The sequence below is a fragment of the Coffea arabica genome, chromosome 4e, assembly GCF_036785885.1.
Source record: "Coffea arabica cultivar ET-39 chromosome 4e, Coffea Arabica ET-39 HiFi, whole genome shotgun sequence".
NCBI classification, from domain to species: Eukaryota; Viridiplantae; Streptophyta; class Magnoliopsida; order Gentianales; family Rubiaceae; genus Coffea; species Coffea arabica.
In genome coordinates, this window is record NC_092317.1 from 22078849 (window position 1) to 22098777 (window position 19929).

Here is a 19929-nt window from a genome sequence, read left to right on the forward strand (position 1 = left end):
ACAAAGGAATGGCAGTAAGGTTGGTTGAAATTGGATAACAGCCATTCAATTCCACATCCATTTGATTAACCTGCAAAAAGGAAGAAAAGCTAGGAGCAATCGGGTTAGAAAAGTGACAAGAAGGGTCCAGCTCTTCCTTGGCTATGCATATTGTGACGCCCCCACTTCTCCCAAGGGCGAACCCAAGGGTATCCGTGGAACGCCTGCCCAACTCTCGCCAGGACTCAAGACAATTCAATTCAAACTTAACGATACATACCAAATAATACAAGTCTAAAATGAAGAAAAGTCACTTCCTGAACTGAATATCCAAATCTTATATCATGTTCTCAAAAGATACATCAAGTCCCAAAATACAACCATTAAAAGTCGACTAAACATTTACAACCAAGATTCCAATCAAAAGTATAATCTAGTCGGCTTTTCCAAATTCTTCCAATCCACCTGTTAAGGAAAACAAATCTACGGGTGAGCGATTGCTCTTGAGGCCAAGAAACACACATGCAAAGACATAGTTCAAGTACCAATCACTTACATAGTAGGTAAAACTGTAACATTCAATTCATTGACGGTTCAAGTAGAGAAAGTAAACAGAAACAATTCAAGGATATGGTAGCTCTCATGAGCTAAGTTCCACTTGCTTTGCCAAATCTCGATCGAATACCTTCCCGCTATGACACTCCATCAACCGAGTTGGCATTTTAAGTCCGTAGAACTCCACTTACTTCACAGTTCCGTCCACCATACACCGCACCGGGCCCGAACTGCTATAAAGGCACTACTACACGAGTAGGTCAAGCAAGATCTCTCAAAATAGATCAAGCTTTCAGTTATCTCATGGCTCACCAAGGTTCCCGACCAAGCCCATGCCGGCTCGAGTCCAAGATCGGCCAATGAGTTTGGGCGTTCCCCAGTTCAGTTGTATATCGAGAAGATTCACTCCAACGATATGTATACAGTTCAGTTATAGGTCGAGGAGATTCACTCCAACAACATATTCAGCCATAGCATATAATTCAGTTCAGGTAATCCAATTCAATTCAGGCAATTTAATTTCAATTCATTTAAATGAGAATGAGTGCGATAAAGTACACACTCGACTCAGCAGTTATCAATTATTCAGTCCATAAGGAGTAATTCACATAATTGCAACAAAACATGCACTTGATACTCACCAATCAAAAACAAGAAAGTAGTGCCCCAATGAGGGTTTAGGTGTCCACTGTGAGATCATGTTGAAGGTCTCCTTGAGTGCCTGAGCAAATAATAATTTACGATCACACACTATTACTTGTAAACCCCTAGTTAACAAGTAAGAAAACTTCATGAAAGAGAGCCTTAATTACTCGAAAATCGAGGCTCAAAAGTGGGGTTTAATAAGGTAAGGAAAAACTGTTTTCTCTCAAGAAATCAAGTCTAAAACGGTCATTCAATATCGAAGGGTAGTGAAGAGTTTCTAAAAACTCAATTCCCTTCAAGTTCAAAAATTTGAGTTTTAAGGAGCAATCTTTGAAAAATCATATCTTACACTTCGTAGGTCCAAAATTGGAAAACTTGGTACAGTTGGAAAGTTCCAAAGTACTAAAAGTTTCTAAAAGACAATTTTCTAAGGTTCTAAATGGAAAACACTTAAATTTCAGATTAAAGTGGCTGACTCGCACCATAAGACAGTTTCGACCTTGGTTTTCGACAAACTTTGGAAATTCGGTAAAATTCACAGAAAGTAAACTAGCCTCTAAAATTCACAGGACTATTAGAGTTCCAATCAAAGTTTTAAACACAATGGAACTAGAATCGGAGTTTTGAGCGTCAAGATATGGCAGCTCAAAGTTAGCTAAAAATGAGGATTGATTGAACATTTTTCAGATTTGGAAGGGCAACTTCAGTATCCTGTTTGTATATCAAAACAGTCTTAGAATGACACCAAAATTAGTACAATTCAACTTCTATAGGAGGAATATTCCTCTATCAAATTTCATTTGAAAATTCACAAGGGAAAGTAGTTAATAAAATTACCAAAATTTAAGAAAGTTCCAAGGCAATCTGCCTTCTCGCTTTCTTTTTCTTTTTCAAACACTTTTCCCAAAAAAATCAACTCCCATCTGACTCATTTGTGAAACAAAGGTCTAAGAAACATCCAATATACATTTGGTAGGTGATTGATGTGAGAACCCGTGGATTTTCTTATTTTCTAGACTTTATTTTATTTAATTGCACGCTTTTCTGCATTTTCTTTATTAGAAAACTTTTCTAGATAATTTTTATGAGTAAATATAGTTTTTAGACGATTTTTCTAGTATCGGTTAGTTTTTGAGAAATTAAGAGCGTATACCGGACGTGGGACCCACTAGTGCGGTAAGTTTGATAAAATTCGGCCAATTAGGTTAAGTTGTGTATACCGAGTTTAATTTATCAGATGTTAAGAGATAATTAGAAGTTAACTAGATGGATTATTATTGGAGAGACAAAAGGATAGAGATGTATTAAATGGAGTGACAAGTGTCACTTGGAGGTTAATTCTTAACTTAGTCAATTTTGACCAACTTTCTTGCTTTACCAATTTAAGTAAAAATTTTCAAAAATCATCCTCATTTTAAAGCTTCCTTGGCCGAACCTCTTGCTCCAAAAAAGAAAGGAAAAGCTCTCCAATCTCTTGCTCCAAACTTGCTCAATCCAACAAACCAACCGTTTAATCTTGCATTTACTCCATAAAAACCCTTAAGTGAGTGGTTGTGAGGTGATTAGTGAAGTTGTTTGGAGGATTAAGGTGCTAAGTTGCTCTTGTTCTTGGGTTGTTAAGGTGAGTAACTAAGGGACCTTTCTTGCAACTCAATAATGCTTAATTATTGATATGTGTGAGGTGAAGTGATGATTTTAGGTGTTGTTTCATGACTTTTGGTAGAATTTGATGCATTTTCTATTTAGTCATGATTTTTTCTGTTTTCATATGATTACTATTGTGTGGCCATGTATGATGGTTGGAAATGATCTAGAATGAAGCTAGAATGCGTAAATTGTGGTTGTTTGCGGAAAATCTCTGCATTGAACGGAAAAATTCGGATTTAGGGTTTCAATTCAACCATTCTGCCCGGTACTGTTCCTCATAGTTAGAAGACGAATTAGCCTTGGGTTAAAACATGAAAGTTGTAGAGAATGATATTTTAGAGTTTCCTACAAAATTTCAGCTCAACCGGAACAACGTAGCCTATGAAAAGACTAAAATATCCCTACTGCCCTGTTTCTATCCGAAACTGATAATCAGCTTCTGTAATTGGTTATTTTGACCGGGAATACTACTGATTTGGTTGTTGATGTCTTCTAAAGAATTATAGCCTTGTATCTTAGATTTCAAATGGCTTTGGAATCACTTGAATTCGAGTTGTATGTGCTGAGATACGACTGAATGAATCAGGACTGCCACAGTAAACTTCGAACTGGAACAATCTGGGGTTGTTTTGGTAAATGTGACCTAGTTAGGGTGAGAACTGGACTATGTAGTCTTCATCAAAGTTATAGATCCCTGTCTCAGCTTTGAAAGTCCATAAGATTCGTCTTAATGCGATAAGCGTAACTTAAGTTGCGATCGAAACACCGAGACACGTCAAACCTGCTTTTAGGCCTATTGTCTTTCAAATTGGTTTTTGGTTGCATTATTAACCTTGTGTTGTAATTGACTATATATGAAGGGTATTGTGACCCTAATTAGACGTTTTTAATAGCTTGTGAATTATATTTGAGGTTGTGGTTGATTTGGGTTGAATTTGGTGTTGAATTGTAGGGTGAAAAGTAAGAAAAACAAGGGGAAATGCTGTTAAAATTTTCGCAGGAACCCCGGAGCAGTTCTGGGAAATCTACAATATCTGGATGTCGAAATATCGGAATTGAGTTCCGTTTGTTGTGCTTTAAACTAGATTCATAGGGCTATGAACCATGTAAATTTCAGTTTCTGGTTTGGTCTGTGACATTTATGGTGATTTTTCAAAGTTAACCGAAATCGTATACCTGCTCTGCCTTTTTCTGGTTAAGACAGCAATTTGAGGCTCGAATTTGATTGGCTTGTGATCTGAATCTTCTAAATATGTCTTTTGAGAAATTTTACCCCTTTGAGTCTATTTTCCAACGGTGTAAATTTTACCAATTTCGGACTTAAGAATCCTAAGATACGATTTTTCAATCAGGGGTGTGCAAAACTGAAAAAAAAATCTGTTTTCTTGGAATTATTCTCACTTTCAATTTCACCTTGAGATATGAGCTAGTACATCATTGTAAGTATGACTTTGAGAGGAGTGAGGGGTTTTGGGGTCATGTATGTCCTTAGGACCAACCGTTTTCTTTTATTCTTAAGCCGTCTTTTATTTTTCGTACTAGTATATAACTTGGAGAGGTACCTGACTAGTAATCGAACCTCATTTGTGCATCCTATTTACTCGGTTTTGGATGAAGAAATGTCAACTGTTTTACCTTTGTTATTCTTAGGGTTTCACGGTGATTAGGCCACTTTGGGTGGAAATTTTTGGAAGTACCTGTACTTGAACTGGTGAGTGTACCACTCCCCTCACTTGTTGCTTAACTTGATTTCTGCACTTGCAATCTGTGATCTGAATGATTGTACTATTTGTTTAATCTGTTTGAGACGAGGGTGTACTTTATCACACTCGTTCTCTTGTCTGTATGTATGCCTCTTGACTATATGTAATATGTTATCTGTATCTGAATCTGTTATCTGTATCTGAGTCTGTTCGGACGTCGTTTGGAGACTGGTATCCAATGACCTTTCTGTGACCTCTGACCTCAACACCTGTGGCTAGTTACTCGAGTCGGGCCGGCAAGGGCCTGGTCGATTAGATAACGAACCACGGTAGTCTGTTTTGGGATCTTTGGGTATTGAGACCCTTGATTCCGGTATACTCGAGTATTACCACTTATGTTCTGTTCGGCGTTCTGGCCCGGTAGGGGTATGTTTGGTGGATGAAAATTGGTGTAAAGTGGGGTCTACGGATATGTTGGTTCTATGTACGTTGACGGAGAGTCAACGGGTTCGGATCAAGTACTGCAGATGGAAATCTGGATCCTGAGAGCCACCTGCATCCTTCCTTTTGAATCACTGTGTCTAAATGTTTTCCTTTATATCTGGTATATGTATCTGATTGATTAAACGTGAAAGGCCATGATTTTACCCCTATATGTTTGGTACCTCATTGAGCGTAGGCTCACCCCTTTCTGTTGCCTTTGTTTTACTTACAGGGAACCACTTTTGGGGACTGTGATGTTTTGAAGCACGAGTTGAGCTAGTTTTAATATATTTTGTAAAGCTCCTCGATAGTTGGAAAACCCTAAATGTATTTTGATCCAATTATCTCCCTTTTGTTTTGTAAATTACAAACGTATGTGTATAATATGACAGTCCCACCTTCCCCTAGGGCGAACCAAAGGGGTTAGCGGACTGCCTGCCCAGCTCTCGCCAGGACTAACGGTTCAGTTTAGAGCGATCTAATACGTTCCGGAACTTACAAACGCGCGTAAACAAGTCAAAATGTCAAAATAAAAAAATAAAACCGGAGTCGGCCATGAATAGTAACCGACCCGTCGAAACCCCATCCAAACATCAAGCAAATATTTACATGTTGAAATTTAGCAGATACAATCCAAAGTGGCATACCAAAGTGATTCAAAAGTGGATACAAGTACGATTTGCCAAATTAAAAGAGAAACGGTCCCAAAAGTACATTTAGGGTTTCAATAAATGAGCTATACAAAATATATGTCCAACTAGCTCAATTCGGCAACCAATTACAATTGCAGTCCAAAAGTATTTATTTTCCTGTAAGGAAAACAAAAGGAATAGGGTGAGCTAATTGCCCAGTGAGATAATACCACTCAATCAGCAAAGTTCACATAAGCATAAAGCTTTTCATTTCAATTCATCATAAGTAAGCAAAGGCACACATTAATGGTGGAGATAAAAAGGATACGGGCGGCTCTCAAGAGCCCTTTTCCTCGTTTGCATTCTTGATCGAACCTCATTGACTCTCCGTCAATGTTTAAAAGTAACCAACCGTAGACTCCACTTTACTTCCATTCCTTCCACCCAACATAGCCCTAGCGGGCCCGAAATCCAAACAGTAGACAGTTGGTAATACTCGAGTATACCGGAATCAAGAGTCTCACTACTACAAGATTCCATATAACAGTCCCCATGGCTCGTCAATTTTCACGACCAAACCCTCGCCGGCTCGATCCAATCGACTACCAATGGGGTTGAGCTCAGTAGTATCAGTAATGGTCGTTGGGTACTCGTCCAAGCGACACCAAATCAAGTACTTTCATTTCATGTAACATTCCATGTAACATTCCAATAACATGATCAATAAGTGAGAGTGATAAAGTACACCCTCACTTCAATCAATATCGATGGTGCAATAAACATTTAACTCATCCAGTTCAAGTATCAAAGCCATATAGTAACACACAAGTGAGTAGTACACTCACCAAGCTCGAAAGTGATATTTCATGCACTTCCGTCAAAGGAACGTCGTGAACCACCGTCACGCCCAAAAACATGCAAACAAGTACAATGAGACTCGATAACGAGTCATAAACCAATGCCAAATATTCCCAAAATTGGGTTCCATAAGCACACACAAGCAATAGAGGAAATCAGAAAATCCGGAAATGGAACTAGCTTTAACCCTGAAAAAAATAGTTTTTGACGTCATTTTACGGTAATGGTACTAAAGGCACTACGATTATCGGATGAAGGTCCAAGACCCACCGTTTCGAAGCTAAGAGATAGGGTTAGAATATTACAGAAGGTCACTCAGCCTAGTTTTGAGTGTAACCAGGTCAAAAATGCAATCTACTACACCAGAACCGCAAAAACAGATTCACAGAACGAATTCTAGTGTAAACATCATAAATCAGCCTACCTAAGTCCAAATCAAAAAATTCCAAAGCCATCTGAAAGCTAAGAAACAGGGCTACATTTCATCAGAAGACCTCAACAACCAATTCGGAAGCATTCCTGACCAAAATAACCAATTACAGAAGCAATTCCCAAATTCGGGTAAAACAAGGGCAGCAAGTGTAATTTCGTCTTTTCTCAAGCTACGCTACTCCGATTGACCAGAAATTTTGCAGGCACCTCTAAATTATCATTCCATACAAATTTCATGTTTAAAACTAAGGCCAATTCAGCCTCTAACTATGAGCTACAAAACAGAGCAGAATGTAATTCCAAGAACCCTAATGTTCCAGTTTTCTTTCCAAAACAGAAATTGCTTGCAATTAACCACTTTTTCCACCTTCTAGTTTCCTTAAATACCATTTCCAATCATCATACATAACCACATAATCATATTCATATGAAAACAGAAAAATTCCCAAAAATTATAAAACTTCATCACTTCAACCAAAATCAAGATGTAAACCATAAAATTGCATCTTATACTACCACTAATCATGATTTAAGCATCAATAGAGGGAGGAGAGGGGTCCTTCTCAACTTACCTTAGCAAGACAAGAAAGAGAGCAACTAGTCCTCTTAGCTTTCCAAATAACTCCACAAAACAACTCACAAACACTCCCTTAAGGGTTTTTATGGAACAAAAACAAGAGTAAATGGTTGATTTGGTAGATTGGAGCAAGATTGGAGCAAACTTGAAGAGCTTTCTTTCTTCCTTTCTTGAGAGAGAGGGCCGGCCACTAGAGCTTGGAAATGGAGGAATTTTTGGTAAATTTTTAGCTTATTTAGTCAATTGGTAAGACATGGAATAGTAGTCAAAAGTTTCTACCAACCTTATGGTGACACTTGTCACCATCATTAATTGCTTGCCTAACTTTTGTCTCTCTTATACCAATCCACTTAGCATCCTCTACTTATCTCTTAACACCCGATAAATTAATTCCAGTATCCAAAACTTAACCTAGTTGGCCGAATTTTTCCGAACTTTTCGCACTAGTGGGTCCCACGTTCGATATACACTCTTAATTTCTCAAAAACTATTTGATACTAGAAAAATCATCTAAAAACTATATCTGCTCATAAAAATTATCTAGAAAATTTTTCGGATACAGAAAGTGCAGAAAACAAGCCATTGAATATAATAAAACCCTAAAATGGAAAAAATTACGGGCTCTCACACTCTCTCCCCCTTAAAAGAATTTCGTCTTCGAAATTTCTCACCTTGGTTCACAAACAGTTCAGGGTATTCCTTTCCACCCCCAGGTAGCCTCTTCTATGCCATGATTTCTCCACTTTTCCCGAGCGGAAACAACTGTGACTAACTCCAGATCGTGGGTTGGATAGCTTTGTTCGTGGGGTTTCAATTTCCCAGAGGCAAACGATATCACATTCTGGTTTTGCGTCAACACACACCCCACCCTTCCCTCGAAGCATTAGGGTAAACAGTAAAACTGTCCTTACCTTTAGGCAAGGCCAAAAGAAGAGCCATGGTTAACCTTCGCTTTAATTCCTGAACACTATCCTCTCTCCTACCCAAACACTGCGATCCTCACAAACCATACCAGTGCTCAACCGATGTTGTCCCCATAGGAATACTACTTTCAGGTCGTAGGGTAGACGATCAGGTTTGGTATCTATTCCGTCTATCAAAATTGGGGTTGACAAGTGAATGAGTAACACCGGGATCTACTAATATTTCCGCAGAAATACCACAATCGTACCTTTCTCAATTTCAGGAGAATCGGGGACCTGTTGTGGCTCCAGTGAATACACTTGAGCTGCCACCTTAGATTTGGTCCCTTCCACTTTTGCCGGTTCGGAATTAGTTTTCGTCGATTGCTGACTCCCCTTTCCATCTCGTGATAGGACTGGACAAGTGGCGAGCTGATGGTTTGCACTTCCACAGCGCAAACATTTACCCTCCTTCTTCCAGCAATTGTCCTCTGAGTGGTTTGACTTTCCGCAATACCCGCAGGGTCCGCGTACTGCAGAAGCCGAGCCTCCTCTCTGGCCTCTCCCCACTTGGCCGCCTCGTGACGGGCTCTCTCGTGACACTCCCGGCGTCCTTTCTCCTGCAGTTCCTCGCCCAAACTTGGAAGGGGTACTCTCATCCCCCTGTCCAGAGCTGCTTCCAGGAAAACTCCGTTTCTTCGCCTGGAAGTTCCGTACTTGCACCCTGGCGCTCTCTACCCGTTGGGCCTTCTCAACGGGCTCGCTAAAAGCGTTAATCTGGGCCACCGCGAGGTCCTTCTGAATTTCTACGTTCAGGCCCTGGACAAATCGCCGTATTCTTCGTTGCTCGGTCATGATGAGTTCGGGCGCAAATTTGGATAGGCGGGTGAATTGGCTCTCGTATTCCGCCACCGATTGAGCCCCTTGGCGGAGTCGGATGAACTCGTCTTCCTTCCTCTCCTGAACTAGAGGAGGGAAAAATTTCACACTAAACTCTCTCATAAAATTTACCCAAGTCCTGGGCGTTTGTTCCCGCTCCCATTTTTGCCGAATGACATTCCACCAGGAACGGGCCGCCCCTTCCAGCTGGAAAACGGCAAAAGTCACCTGCCGTTCTTCGGTATAGTGCAGGGCAGCGAAAAAATCGACCATCTTTTCGAGCCACCTTTCGGCGACATCCGAATCGGGTTCCCCAATGAACTTGGGTGGAGCAAACTTTTGAAATCGTTCAAGAGCTCTGTCTTCGCTCTCGACGTGATTGCCAGGGTTTCCAGGATTAGGGTTTGGGTTTTGGCCTTGTTGCTGCACCACTTGTGCCAGCAGGTTGGTCATTTGCTGCATAGCGGCAGCTATCTGCACGTTGGGGTCAACTCTCGGTTCAGGGTTGGGTCCAGAGGAGGTTTCCCCAGTGCCCCTTTCAGGCGTAGGTTGCCTATTCCCGCGCCCACGCCCCCGTCCACTACGTGTGCTTTCCATAAAATCTAAGTCGATCTAGGTCACAAAATAAATATACTGTTAAAGGGCACCTAACCCTCCTTTTCGTAGCACTAAACAAGAACAAGTAAACAAGAATAATTAACTAAACAACTCCCTCGTAGAGCATTTAAACACATAACACATATACAGAGAACACATAACAGGATCAACAATTATACAGAACAGTCAGTCAGGTACATACAAAGTCATCCCATAAAACAAAAGGGTCCTCCAAAAGTACTATAGACAGACTAGGTCACGAGTACAAAAGAACTCACGAAAAACTTTCCCTCCTCCCCAGGGCTCCGTCCAACATCTACGAGAACAACACCATTTATATCTTAATCAAGGTTAATCACGCTTAACCATACCCGAACAAACCACACGAAGTTCCATAGAATCGCCTTTGTAGTTCGCCCAACCCTTTCTAACCTAGGCTCTCATCTCTTTCGTATCCGGGCGCAAGAATCCAATCTAAGATAATTCACAACTCGAGCCGGCCGGTCCCAAGCGTAAATCATCCATATTAAAGATTCCTACCCGACATACTTATCTGTCGTCCTCAAGTTCCATGATAAAGATTTTTACACTTATAACATGCCCCGTTCATAACTTACGCTCAAACGAGCACTTAGACATATCCATGAAGTCAGGACCATAACACCACTAAACCCAGGCTCACTCCGCGCAGAGACCACGCGAAGTGGCTCTGATACCACCTGTGACAGCCCCACCTTCCCCTAGGGTGAACCAAAGGGGTTAGCGGACTGCCTGCCCAGCTCTCGCCAGGACTAACGGTTCAGTTTAGAGTGATCTAATACGTTCCGGAACTTACAAACGCGCGTAAACAAGTCAAAATGTCAAAATAAAAAATAAAACCGGAGTCGGGCATGAATAGTAACCGACCCGTCGAAACCCCATCCAAACATCAAGCAAATATTTACATGTTGAAATTTAGCAGATACAATCCAAAGCGGCATACCAAAGTGATTCAAAAGTGGATACAAGTACGGTTTGCCAAATCAAAAGAGAAACGGTCCCAAAAGTACATTTAGGGTTTCAATAAATGAGTTATACAAAATATATGTCCAACTAGCTCAATTCGGCAACCAATTATCAATTGCAGTCCAAAAGTATTTATTTTCCTGTAAGGAAAACAAAAGGAATAGGGTGAGTTAATTGCCCAGTGAGATAATACCACTCAATCAGCAAAGTTCACATAAGCATAAAGCTTTTCATTTCAATTCATCATAAGTAAGCAAAGGCACACATTAATGGTGGAGATAAAAAGGATACGGGCGGCTCTCAAGAGCCCTTTTCCTCGTTTGCATTCTTGATCGAACCTCATTGACTCTCCGTCAATGTTTAAAAGTAACCAACCGTAGACTCCACTTTACTTCCATTCCTTCCACCCAACATACCCCTACCGGGCCCGAAATCCAAACAGTAGACAGTTGGTAATACTCGAGTATATCGGAATCAAGAGTCTCACTACTACAAGATTCCATATAACAGTCCCCATGGCTCGTCAATTTTCACGACCAAGCCCTCGCCGGCTCGATCCAATCGACTACCAATGGGGTTGAGCTCAGTAGTATCAGTAATGGTCGTTGGGTACTCGTCCAAGCGACACCAAATCAAGTACTTTCATTTCATGTAACATTCCATGTAACATTCCAATAACATGATCAATAAGTGAGAGTGATAAAGTACACCCTCACTTCAATCAATATCGATGGTGCAATAAATATTTAACTCATCCAGTTCAAGTATCAAAGCCATATAGTAACACACAAGTGAGTAGGACACTCACCAAGCTCGAAAGTGATATTTCATGCACTTCCGTCAAAGGAACGTCATGAACTACCGTCACGCCCTAAAACATGCAAACAAGTACAATGAGACTCGATAACGAGTCATAAACCAATGCCAAATATTCCCAAAATAGGGTTCCATAAGCACACACAAGCAATAGAGGAAATCAGAAAATCCAGAAATGGAACTAGCTTTAACCCTGAAAAAAATAGTCTTTGACGTCATTTTACGGTAATGGCACCAAAGGCACTACGATTATCGGATGAAGGTCAAAGACCCATCGTTTCAAAGCTAAGAGATAGGGATACAATATTACAGAAGGTCACTCAGCTTAGTATTGAGTGTAACCAGGTCAAAAATGCAATCTACTACACCAGAACCGCAAAAATAGATTCACAGAACGTATTCTAGTGTAAACATCATAAATCAGCCTACCTAAGTCCAAATCAAAAAATTCCAAAGCCATATGAAAGCTAAGAAACAGGGCTACATTTCATCAGAAGACCTCAACAACCAATTTGGAAGCATTCCTGACCAAAATAACCAATTACAGAAGCAATTCCCAAATTCGGGTAAAACAAGGGCAGCAAGAGTAATTCCGTCTTTTCTCAAGCTACGCTACTCCGATTGACCTGAAATTTTGCAGCCACCTCTAAAATATCATTCCATACAAATTTCATGTTTTAAACCAAGGCCAATTCAGCCTCTAACTATGAGCTACAAAATCGGGCAGAATGTAATTCCAAGAACCCTAATTTTCCAGTTTTCTTTCCAAAACAGAAATTGCTTGCAATTAACCACTTTTTCCACCTTCTAGCTTCCTTAAATACCATTTCCAATCATCATACATAACCACATAATCATATGAAAAAAGAAAAAAGAAAAATCCCCAAAAATTATAAAACTTCATCACTTCAACCAAAATCAAGATGTAAACCATAAAATTGCATCTTATACTACCACTAATCATGATTTAAGCATCAATAGAGGGAGGAGAGGGGTCCTTCTCAACTTACCTTAGCAAGACAAGAAAGAGAGCAACTAGTCCTCTTAGCTTTCCAAATAACTTCATAAAACAACTCACAAACACTCCCTTAAGGGTTTCTATGGAACAAAAACAAGAGTAAATGGTTGATTTGGTAGATTGGAGCAAGATTGGAGCAAACTTGAAGAGCTTTCTTTCTTCCTTTCTTGAGAGAGAGGGCCGGCCACTAGAGCTTGGAAATGGAGGAATTTTTGGTAAATTTTTAGCTTATTTAGTCAATTGGTAAGACATGGAATAGTAGTCAAAAGTTTCTACCAACCCTATGGTGACACTTGTCACCATCATTAATTGCTTGCCTAACTTTTGTCTCTCTTATACCAATCCACTTAGCATCCTCTACTTATCTCTTAACACCCGGTAAATTAATTCCAGTATCCAAAACTTAACCTAGTTGGTCGAATTTTTCCGAACTTTTCGCACTAGTGGGTCCCACGTTCGATATACACTCTTAATTTCTCAAAAAATATTTGATACTAGAAAAATCCTCTAAAAACTATATCTGCTCATAAAAATTATCTAGAAAATTTTTTGGATACAGAAAGTGCAGAAAACAAGCCATTGAATATAATAAAACCCTAAAATGGAAAAATTACGGGCTCTCACATATAACACTGTTTAACCCTGTTTATGTGTCCTATTTGGTTTGGAAATGTTTATCCGTGTTGTATGACATGGCACCCACTGTTCATCGACGGTTTTGATTTTCGTTTGGCTATTTTACGATTTTGACTTGTTCGAGCGCGCTTTTATTCTCCCGGAACGTTTTAGATCGTGTTTAACTGCACCGTGAGTCCTGGCGAGAGTTGGGCAGGCAGTCCGCCGAACCCTTTGGTTCACCTTAGGGGAAGGTAGGGCTGTCACAATTGACCTCAGAATTTTCGAAGCAACAAGTCCCAAGTCAAGCTACGCCATTCTGCTAGCCAAAATTAGGGTTTTCCAGATTTGGTACAGCTCGGGAGTTGGACTATATCTCACTCAATTCAACTTGAAATAGAACATGGTTGGTGGAGTTGGAAACTACATTCAACAGGCTACATTTCATCAGAAGAAGTTGTTCTGAAATTCAGTTAGCAAAAAAGAGAAAATGGAGGCACAAGTTGATGCTGCTACAATATTCTAGGTTGCACTGACAGAACAGGGCAGTCGACTTTGATTAGTCACTACAGATGTCTCACTTCGAATTAAAAGGTACATATACACCGTTAGAAAACTACGGATGTCTAGTTTCAAATGCCACAAATGGCACTTGATTTTGACGTCCGAGCAGAGAGTTATGATCGTTCAAAAGTGCCCTGTCCAGACACCCGAACACAGTTTTCCAGATTTGTACAAATTTCAAAATTTCAACTTTTACCCAACCAATTCACATGATTTTTGGTGAAAACTTTCCACACATCATATAGAATATATCTACATCAGATTCAAGGTCATTTGGGCATAAAAAATTCGAACCAAGTGCATGGAAATAACAGGGCAGAATTCTGCCACTTCCTACACAAGTTTCCTTCGGTTTTCTTTTCACTCTTATAACTTATATCCACTTGATTAACATATAATTAACACCAACAACACTCATAATCATCATATCAGTCCAATATATCTATTGTGGGATTTCATAGAGCCCACTTCAACATTTAAACTCAACCCACAACAATAATCATGAAGCTACAAGCTTCCTAGCAAAATTTAATCAACTAGAACTAAGATTAAGAGACCGGATGATTACCTTCTACTCCTTGGTGTAAAATCAGAAATTTTGCACCTCCAAGACCCAAGAAAAATCGTGAGAAAGATGCTTCCTTCCTAGTCCAAGTGAAGTGGAAGTTGTGTAGTGAATTTGGAGTGAAATGGTTGGAAGATTGGAAGTGAAATGAAGTGGAAATTTTGTTCTCCTTCCTTAGCTAAGTTTCGGCTTAGCTTGAGAGGGAAGAGAGAGAGTATGGCTGGTGATAAAGCTTCTTGGAGAAGCTTGGTAGTTGGTGGTTCAAATTTAAGTAAAAGTCAACTTTGAATAGTGTTTCCCGCGCGCGCATTTCATCTCCGTTTTCTCTCGGATTTGTTTCACTTGTGCACTAAACCTTTAATGTACTTCCTTTAACACTATTATTATTCACTCTTAGTAGTGTAAAATAAATTTCTAAAATCCTTCAATTAGTCGCACGTATGAAAATGCGAACTTCAGACTCGCGCGCGTTAAAGCGTAATTTCTAAGAAATTCTTGTAACGATAATATAACTAACTAATACTAAGGTAATCAAACATAAAAATACCTATTTTAAGACTAACGCATGAGTTCTCAAATCTCCAAGGTCACTGTACTCTCAAATCGACTATTGCCTCCAAACGCGTATTCACTAAATCTCGCTAAACGAGCTTCCAAAAATTAAAATTATTAACGAAACATTTTAAAAATATACGCAAGTTATAGTTCCATATAAATGGTTCTAAAAGGGTTGAAATAAATTATTCAGAGAAAAAGGTGAATAAATATTTAAATAAGCCAATAATATGACTTTAAAATAAGTAGATTTTTGGGTCTTCACAGCCTCTCCCCCTTAAAAAAATTTCGTCCTCGAAATTATACCTTGATTTGAGAACAGGTCTGGATATTTTTCTCGAATTTCTTCTTCAACCTCCTAGGTCGCTTCCTCGAGTCCATGGTTTCTCCATAGAACCGCTTGTTTCTCAATTCTTTCACCTTACGATCTAGAAGCTTTATCGGTTTCTCCTCATAGGTCAGCGTCTCATGAATTTCAATATCTTTCGGTTGTAGGATATGAGAAGAGTCTGGGTGATATTTCTTGAGCATGAACACGTGGAAAACATTGTGAATCCGAGATAGACTCGATGGCAATTCCAACTTATACGCTACATTTCCCACGCGTTGGATAACCTTATTAGGTCCTACAAATTTCGGTTGTAACATCTTTCCTCTTCCTGCCATCAAACTCACTTTCAGAGGAGTAATCTTAAGGAAAACTGTGACGCCCCCACTTCTCCCAAGGGCAAACCTAAGGGTATCTGCGGCTCAACTCTCGCTAGGACTCGAGACAATTCCAATTCAAACTTGAAGTCTAATATTAACAATGAAAGTCGGAATAAAAGTACGACGTCATATCCATAAATACATATTCAATCTTACATCACAATTTCAAACTTACAATCACTTTCCCCAAAATATACAACATCCAAAAGTGTCTAGTCGATTACAATCGAAACACTAATACAAAAGTGCCTCAAGTCGGCATTTCTTTACTTCTTCCATTCCAGTTCCTATTAAGGAAAACAAACTAATGGGATGAGCCAATACTCAGTGAGGCAAAAAAATCATGCAAGCACGTAGTTCAAGTATCAATAACATTTATACCATAAATAAAGCAATAAAGTCAAGTAATTCACGATTAACAATTAAACACACTTGAGTAGGATATATGAGCTCTCAGGAGCTAATTTCCACTTGCTTCGCCACGGCTCGATCCGATACCCCCTCGTGATAACACTCTATCATTCGAATAGGTATTATGTCCGTAGAAACTTCACTTATTACTTCCTCCATCCATCATTCCACCCTCTCGGATCCTTAACCAAACACGCAAGAAAAGGGCGATACTCGCCGAGTATGCCGAACAAGATCTCAAAAGATCAAGTTTTGTTTTGTAATTCTCTTGGTTCATCAAGTTTCTCGACCAAACCCATGCCGGCTCGAGTTGCAAGATTGGCTAAGAAAATTGGGCATCCCCATAAGTCGAGGAGGTTCACTCCACTCGACAACACGACACGCACGATAACACGACATGCACACGAAAACAAGTATATTTTACCGATGAGATTCACTCCAATCGACTTTAAAAATCAAGTTTAATGCAAGTAAAGCTCGAGTAAACGAGAGCGAGTACGATAAAGTACACACTCATCTCGTCAAGTAACATTCATGCATATGAGCAAGATAGATCAAGTAAATACATCAAGTCATGCACTTGACACTCACCTAGTCAAAATAAGAGTGGTGCACAATCAAATTTTTAGGCGTCCCTTGTGAGATCCACTTGAAGGTCTCCTTGAGTGCTTGAGCAAATAATTTACAATTACACACTATCACTTTTAAACCCCTTATTAACAAGAAAGAGATTGTACCCTTGTACAATCTAAGAAAATATCATGAAAGAGAGCCTTAATTACTCGTAAATCAAGACTCAAAAGTGGGGTTTAATAATACAAGAAAAATAAATTTACATCTTTGAAATCAAGTGTAAAATGGTCAAGCAATATCGAAGGGAAATGGAGAGTTTCTAAAAACTCAATTCCCTTCAAATTCAGAAATTCCAGATTTGAGGTGCATTCTTTGAAAAATCATATCTCACTCTCCGTAGGTCCAAAATTGGAAAACTTGGTACCGTTGGAAACTACTTCCAAAGTAATAAAAGTTTCTAGAAGGTAATTTTTCATGATTCAAAACGGAAGACACTCAAATTTTGACTTCAAGTTGCTGATTTGGACTCTCAAAACAGATTCGGGGTTGGTTTTTGGCAAATTTTGAAAATTCGGCAAAATTCACAGAATATGAACTAGCCTCTCAATTTAAAACTCAATTAGAGTTACAATCAAGGTTTAAAACACAATAAGCAGAACTAAAATCAGAGTTTTGAGAGCCAAGATATAGCAGCTCAAAGTTGGCTAAAAATTCCTCATTGATCAAGAATTTCCAGATTTGAAACATGAACTTTGGGACTTCAGTTGGGCATTGAAATAGACTTGGAATAGCACCAAATTTGCTATGATTATACTACCATATAAGGGCTACTCCTCTATCAAATTTCATGTAAAAATTCATACGGGAGGTCACTTAACAAGACCACTAAAGTTCTAGGAATATACAAGGCTTTTCTGCCTTATGCTTCCATTTTCCTTTTTTCAAACCTTTGGCCAATGAAATCATCTCAAACACAGTTCATTTACGAAGAAAAGGTCCAAGAAACATTCAACATACATTTGGTAGGTGATTAACACCAAAAGTTTCAAAATAACCAGTCCCAATTCGAGCTAAGCCATCGGCTAGCCCAAAATTAGGGTTTTCTTTCTCTGGTGCAGGTCTGTAATTTGACCATAACTCACTCAATTCAACTTAGAATGGTTCAGGTTTGTGTCTTTGGAAACTACATTCATAGGGCTACAATTTCTCAGAAGAAATCGTTTTGAAATTCAGTCCATAGCTCGCTCAAATTCAAGCAACAAGTCCCAGCACCTCGTTGACTCTCTAACACAGCAACAAAACAGAACAGGTAATTTTAAAGAACTGGTACGGTTCACTCAAGTTGAATCAAGGGATACATTTTATACCTTAGAAAATTGGAAGTGTCTAGTTTCAAATGCCACAAACGGCACTCGATTTTGACATCGGAGCAAAGAGTTATGTTTGTTCAAAGTTCGCTGCCAGAATACCTCTGTACACGTTTTCCAGGTTTGAAGGATTTTCGAAAATGCAACTTTTACCCAACCAAATCAAGTGATTTTTGGTGAAAAATTTCCACACAACATATTTAAATCAAAATCAAGGTCATTTAACCACAAAAAAATTGAACCAAGACCTCTGCAACAACAGGGCAGAATCGGCTCTTTCCTCCCTTTGGTTTCCTTTTGTTTTCCTTCTACTTTTTCAACTAATATCTACCAGTTTAACACTTAATCAACATAAATAACATTCAAAATCATCATAACAGTCCACCAAGTCCATTGTGGGATTTTATAAAGCCCATTCACATGATTTTGAACCAACCAAAGTTACCCACATAAAGTTACAAGCTTCCAAGTGAAATTTAACTCACTAGAACTAAGATTCAAAGATTGGATGATGATTACCTCCTAGGTGATGATAAACCAAAAAATTTCGGCCACCTTGAAGCTCCAAGAAATGGTGGAATGAAGCCCTCTTCCTAGTCCAAGATAATCTCCAAGTTGTTTTAAGTTTGTACGGTGAATTTGAGGTGAAAAGGTGCAAGATTGAGTAAGATGAGATGGAGTTTTGGTTCCTTCTTCTTCCTTGAGGTTGTTCGGCTGCTTTGGGAGAGAAAAGAGAGAGATGGTGCTGATGCAAAGCTTCTTGGAGAAGCTTGGTAGGTGTAAGCTTTAAGTGCACAAAAGTCAACTCTGCAATAGTGCACGTACGCGCGCGTTTCGTGCCCGTTTCCTCTCGGGTTTGTTTCACTTGTGCACTAATCCTCTAATGCACTTCCTTTAACACTATTATTATCCACTCTTAGTCGTCTAACAATAATTTCTAAAATCCTCCAATTAGTCGCGCGCAAAAATGCAAACTTCTGACTTGTGCGTGATAAAGCGAAATTTCTAAGAAATTCTTATAACGATAGTATAACTAAATAACTATTTTAGGGTAAGCCAATAAATAAATGAATAAATCGATAAAATAAATAAATAAATAGATATAAAAATTGCGAGTCCTCAAATCTCCAAGGTCACCGTACTCTCAAATCGACTATTGCCTCCAAACGTGTTTTCACTAAATCTCACTAAACGAGCTTCCGAAAATTAAATTTATTAACGGGACATTTTAAGAATATATGCAAGTCATAGTTCCAAGTAAATGGTTCTAAAAGGGTCGAAATAAATTATTCAGAGAAAATGGATGAATAAATATTTAAATAAGCTAGTAATATACGATAAAATAAGAAAATTTTTGGATCCTCATAAAAACGCGATCTCCAACCGCAAATTCTAAGTCCTTCCTTCGGTTATCTGCATAACTCTTCTAAAGACTTTGTGCGGTTTGAATCCTCTGGTGTACCAACTTCACTTTTTCGTTCGCTTCCTCAATCCAAGGCACTACAGTCGGGTTTAAGATTTTTCGTTCACCTTACTCATCCCAACAAATCGGAGATCTACACTTACGACCATAAAGTACTTCCTACGGGGCCATTTGAATTAAAGAATGAAAACTATTGTTATAAGCAAATTCCACCAATGTCAAATACTTACTCCAACTCTCCCCAAAATCCAAAACACAGGTTCTCAACATATCCTCAAGAGTTTGAATCATCCTCTCAGACTGTCCATCGGTTTGAGGATGGTAAGTAGTACTAAAATTCAATCTAGTCCCCAACACTTCTTGTATCTTTTGCCAGAATTTTGAAACAAACCTAGGGTCTCTATCGGACACAATACTTAC